This window comes from Rhagoletis pomonella, unplaced genomic scaffold (assembly GCF_013731165.1).
Source record: "Rhagoletis pomonella isolate Grant_MI unplaced genomic scaffold, Rhpom_1.0 Rhpom_scaffold_00006, whole genome shotgun sequence".
NCBI lineage: Eukaryota > Metazoa > Arthropoda > Insecta > Diptera > Tephritidae > Rhagoletis > Rhagoletis pomonella.
In genome coordinates this window covers 13,835,879-13,842,510 of record NW_023458560.1, presented here as the reverse complement: position 1 = coordinate 13,842,510, position 6,632 = coordinate 13,835,879, and positions in this window count along the sequence as shown.

Sequence of the window (6,632 nt, the reverse complement as noted above, 5' to 3'; positions counted from 1 at the left end):
GGAGGACTATAAGGAGAACTTTTATAGTGAATATTTAATTTGTAGATTACAAGGTTAGCTGAAACAGATGTGTCTATATAAAAGTTAATTAAGATTGTAATTCTAACACCAACCGTGTAAGCTGTAGTGATTCTTGAAATTCAGTGGAAATTGTTAGCTGCTCGAATGGCAGCAAATAAATAACTTACTAAAAATCTAGAGACAGGGAACAAACATAGCAGTTTTTGATGAAAACTGTCATTAAAAAATTCATTATGAAGGAAACGTTCTACAACTAATGCAAACGATATATTTTTTCGCCGAGAACCAAATTTGAAAATAAATTTTTGTTTGTAATTTATATGCAAGATTAAAAAAATAGCAATTATTTTTGATTTTTATTTTACAAATCCAAAATAACAATTATTTTTGATTTTTTTTTATAATTTGTAAATAACAGTTATTTTTGATTTTTGTATTACATGTCTTAGAAAACAGTTATTGTGAGACAGGGCAATTCTATATTAAGGTAACGATATATATTTTTGTAGAAGAAGTTTGTAAGTTAATCTGTGTATTTCAAAAACGTGTATACTTTATTTTATTGCCTCGAATAATTCTGTGTAGCAAATACCAGCAACTCCTTCTGTTTAGTGGCCTGTACAGTTGGTCAGTTGAGTACTACATTACCTACAACTGTTTTGCATATTTTGCATCACAACGGTAAAAGAATTAGCAAACAAATAACTCGTTAAAAAGCAAACACAAAATTTAATTCAAGCGCAGCTTAAATATTTTTTTAAAATACTTCTTGCTCTTGCTGCTTGTAAATATTTATAGTAGCATAGAGAGATGGTTTTTCTGGAATGAATCGTTAAAAGCAACATAAAACAAAAGAAAAGAAACTCAGCAGCAGTTCTTCAGGTTGTTTGCTTAGCGGATTCCAGCATAATTTCGCATTGTTTAGCGTAAATTAGCGGCCATGAGTTGGTCTGCTGCCTCTACCTCTACCTCTGCCACTGTCACTGCCTTTAAATTCACTCAAAGCACGCACAAGTTTGTTGCTTAAGTCTTTCGTAACTTCTTAAAGCTTTTGGTGTGTAATGTGAGCCGCAAATAAGCGATGAGATTATGTTTGCGCATTTATGCCGAGCTTCCGCTTTTCATTAACAAACTCATACAAAACACGCATTCCCATAACATTTTGACATTATGCGCTAAGACGTCCAAGAGATCGCGTGCATACACGCGAGCGTGGGCACTCGCATACATATAAGCACACTTTTTTGCATGGCTATTCTAAAGCCCTTCACCAGAGTTGCTGCATTCATCTAAGTAAATTTTGTTTGCCTTGCTAATTCCTATACATTTGTTTGCGGCTGCGCTGTTGCTGTTGTTGCTACACGCTTTTGCTCCAGCACTAAGCAAGTGCAATATACTTAACATTTGCAAGCTGCTTTCAATTGTACCGTTCTTGTGAACATTTTTGCTCATTAGTGATGCAAAGTGCCTGCCATTCCAATGCGATGCTCTTGTTTGTTTTTGCCGTTTCCTTTCTTCTAATTTAATCCACTCTATATTTCCACTGTTTGTTGCACCGCGTTACCTGTTTTGGTTGCTTTCAAAAGCAGCAAAAATTAAAAATGAATGTACACTTTAGCTACGCTCGGCCGCGAGTGGTGGTTATTGTTGGAGTCATATTCTGCTTCTTCTTCTTCGAGTTCTGTCAGTTGACAGCGGCAGTCCGCTGCACTCTGCAAATATTGTCTGGAATCTTCCGATCATCGCACCAACCGTTGTTGGTGTGGCATTGTTGCATGCTTTAGTTCGTGCCTGCCACTGTTGACTCCATTCAAGTTCAGTGCTACGAGTATGTGGTAGTTTGTTCTCTTTTTTATCCATTTGCCAGCATTTTATAGTTTATTGTTTAGTTGCTCAGTTATTGCAAAAACGTCTTCCAACTATACAATGGAGATAGTATTTGTTCTTCTGCATTCTTCTTGGTTCAACTTAGAAAAAGTAATATGCATTAAGACTCTAATTTCCGTTTTATTGCATTTTTTGTTCTTGCTAAATACTTATGCTGTTTCTTTGTTAACGGTATTTCGCTTTGTAATCACAATGCAGCGATTAGCTTTTAATGTTCTTCTATCGAATGATGGCGTCGACGTTGACGTTTTCATTGCAATTCCTATTTCCACTCGGTTCAGTGAAGAACAGGTGCTTGGACTTAATTTCGCAATAGAATTCTTAATACTTTATGTGCAGAAAATCTGGTGTAATATCTAATGAAGTAATTATCTTGTAAATATCAAATTAAGCATCTAATTACTATGTCATTAAGGTATTCAGTGCGCTGTTTGAAGAAAATACTATGAAAATAGTGCCATTTATTATGAAGTGATGCGACTCAGAGATATAGTAAAACTAAGTTTTTAGTTTTTCTATCCGACGCACAGTGTTTCGACTATATGGAGGCAGATGGAAATAATAGTACACCTGCACCGATTTCACTGAAACTTGACATGTGCTCTAGTTTTACTTAGAAATAGAGAATTATGAAATTTTGTAAAGATGGAATAATTGCCACGCTCTCTACTCTTGTGGGCGGAAACATTAAATCTCATCCGATTTCGATGAAATTTAGTTTGTAGTCTTTATTTTATTAGAAAAACCTATATATAAAATATGGGGAAGATTGGACTACTATAACGTTCAAAACTCACAAAAAATGTGGGCCCAGTCATTAAATGTGATGGAATTTTGGGTAATTTTTGTTTCTTGCTTTCCACTCTCAGAAAACAAAGGTTATACAATAAAATGACTTAGGTGTCAATACTCGCTTTTTCCCAATATCTAGTGGGATTTTTTCATTGTTTGAAAAATTCTTTTCGCTAAATTATGCAAAAAGAAGCTGAAAATCAAAAATTAAGAAAATCAAAAAATTACATATATTTGCAAAGTCGCGCGCAAAGATCGAATTATATATTCGAAAACTACATAAAATTCTCTAAAATATTAGTCTAATTTCAAGACCTGACGGACCGGTACTCACACTTTTTTTTACTAATAATCTTTAGCATCTACATTTCAAAGTAAATTTTTTGGTAAGAAAATAGGAAAATACCAAATAAATGATAAATACCTTCACCTGAATGTTCCAAGATATTTAGATAATTAATTACAATTGAAAAAGAAACACTTTCTGTAATGGGTTCAGCGCCAAATGCAACTAAACTGATTAGTCGGTATCGCGCCCATTCCCGTATTTTTTTGGAAATGTATCGTTCGTGAAGAAGGGGGGTGAGTGAATAATGTGAAATTTGGTACTTATGACTTTTACTATTCCCTCTCTAAGTCAAACCGGTTTTTTTTACCAACTATCACCATGACTTTTTTCTACCTGCCTCCATATAGTCGAAACACTGTGCGACGTTAGCATTTTTCTAGAAAGGGCTTTGTTATTTCAAAGATATGATTAATTCAACCGACTTCAATTCTGACATAAAAATTTACCAGTACCACTCTTTACGATGCAATGATTGGATCTAATCCACATTAGTATGTTACTACCCTTGAGGTACCATCTTTCCGATAAAAGAAGAATCATCAAAATCGGTTCACGTTATGCGGTAACATACAAAACAAAAATATTCCGATAAATTGGTTACCTCCCCCTTTTTTGAGCTCGGTTAAAAAGTGGTTGTACCATTGTGTTATTTATCGTTCTTAAAAGTTCCTTACGCCCGAAAACGTATTTAGATCATACTCGCACGAGTAGCCCATTGATTTTAAACCTTCCGTTCAGTAGGTCCCTTTTTCAGTGGTTAAATGCTAAAACAAACGAAGTGATTTTCCTCTAAACGTAATTCCGGTATGAATACATTTTAGTATGTTATTGAGGAGCATCCATTTTGTGTAACTTTTACCACCGTAAATAGATAATAAAAGCAGCAAGCGAATAGTTTTATAAAACAAGTAATTTTTAGCAAAAAAAAACGACTTAAAAAAATATATATATATCTCTATATATTTCATGATTCAATGATCGGATCTAAACCAAATTAGTATGGGACCACCTCTGAGATACTACCTTTCCGTTGCAAAAAAAAATTATTGAAATCGGTTAACGTGGTCCAAAGTTATGCGGTAACATACATAAAAAAAAATAAAAATAAAAAATAAAAAATATTCCGACGAACTGATAACCTTCTCCTTTTTTGGAAGTCGGTTAATGAAATAAAACAAGAACATATCAAAATACTACTTGTACAATCTGTGGCAGTCTTAATGTAATTTGAGTACGCCTCTGTATACTAAAGGGAACGGACATTTTCCAAGGAATCTCCCACTATTATCTTTATCAATATCTGGCTTTGCTTGCAGCCGCTGCTGTACATGTAATACATAATATATTCTTAAGGCTGTCAGTAACAAACTGTCACGTAGTGTAGAATTAACGCGCGAATAAAATTACTTTAATTCAAATCAAAAACTTCGTTTTACTATAGTGGAAACTACACACTTTTCAAATACTTTTCACATACATATGTTGTACATGCTACTAGCAAGTTGTGGTAAAAATTTTGGGCCTCTCCACCATACTTTTTTCAAAACTTTTTTAAAATTGCTTAAATTGTTTTCGTCTGACACCCATATTGTGATAGATATTTCAATAACCTAATTGCCACCATTCAAGTTGCATTAGATTTCTAAAACATGTAGGAACCTCTTTAAATATAGATCTGAAATAAAGCCTTTCAAAGGCATTTAGAATGGTACCCATCTTTTAATAATTCATTTAAAGTATTAAGTAATTTGCCGTTAACCTTGTAAACAGGTGGAACCCTCTTCAAATAACTCAAAAAATGTGTATATATTCAAACTAAAAATTTCTTAGCACTCTTTCGTTTGATACCCATATTTCAATACTTCATATAACTTGTGCATAATTTCATTAAATTCAACTTTTCAAACAGGTGGCAAACCTTTGAAAAAAATTAAAATTCATTGCACACCTATAGGCCAAACCCTTGACATCTCATTTTTTTTTAATTTAATCAACTATGTTAATCTTTTGTCATTAACAAAAAATAAATAAAAGCCATAGCACATCCGGAGACTATGTCCTTTCACTTGGAACTTCATTTTTAGTCCAACCAACGATGAATATCTTATAATTTTTAAAAACGTGGCAACCCTACACAAAAAATAATACATTATTGGACATCTTAAGGCCAAGATCTCTATTAAAAAAAAAAGCTCGACAAATCCGTTCAGTATTTTCCAACATTAACGTGTTCAAAAAATCTCGACTTCCCATGTATATATACTATACTTTGTAAGGAGGATACATACATGGCGCAATAAACAGGTGAAGTAATAAAATAGCTTTCTCTCTTTATTTTCTGACATTCGGCTGTCCTATAGTCAAATTTCACAGGCAAATTTTCAAATAAGGCAGTGTCAAAATCCTTCTTCTCGCTCTAATTACTTCACCTTGAATAATTCCACCGTGGGGTACATAGATTTCTACGGGTGGAAACTTATACTTTGCTAAAAGTATTAGATTATGGAATAATGAGCAAAAATGAGCAAAAACTGTTGTTATTCAAATAAGATCAGTGCTATTCCCTTAGTTCGGTATTTTTATTCTAAGTGCCTCTGGCAATCTGGCTAACTTATCGGTTTCACTTCACTTTTCTGCTTTATGATTTATTAAATGCTGATTTCATACAACAATCAGTGAAGCGTATGGACAGCAATAGGTGTCAGCCACTTTGTTACCTGCCTCAATCAAATTTTTTAAAAAGTAATTTAATAGCCAAAGCAATGGCTTCATTATTTAATTTTCTCATACTTTCTTTCTTATGTTTTCTGCTTTTATTAATCACTTTTTTACGTTTTTTTTTTATTTACAGCTATATACTTGCAAGAATGATATACAATGAAATAAATACTTTGGAACTTTGTTATGTGGCATGCCAACAATAATTGTGACAAGCAAAGTGAAATTATTTCCATTTTAATGCATAAATTGTAATTAAATAGCAGTTAAGCCACCCACATAAATATAAGTTAACTGTCAAATAAGGAAGCCGATACAGCAATTACAAACAATAAGAGCCCAGCAACATCATTGGCAATTCAACGCATTCACTCACAAATCGGACCACGTGCCGTTCGGCGTCCTCAAAAAAGTGCTCAGCGGGCAATACACTCCGGCCTTCCCACTTAATTATCCAACAGCTAAATTACACACACACACACATATTTCGAATTCATACGGCAGCACGCATTGACGCGCCTGCGTGCAACCATCCACCAGCAGCGGTTCACACCACCAACCAACACTTCGCCGAACCATCCATTAATTCACCCGGTGACACAGATTCGACGCGTTTGTTTTGATCAGCTGCTTCGAGTGGCGCGAACAGTTAACCTGACGCAGGCGTTACGCACCTTCACACATCGCAACCGGCACCGGCCGGCAAGGTGCCGCTAATCGTTTTTTTTCATTTATTTCTTTTTTCTCACTTTATTCAAAAATGTTGTGGCGTTTTATTGCCGCTGTTGTGGTGGCGCTGTTTGGCTTGTGGCCCGCGCAGTTGGACGCTTATATTACTCAGTCAACAGGTAAGTTTTACACTCAA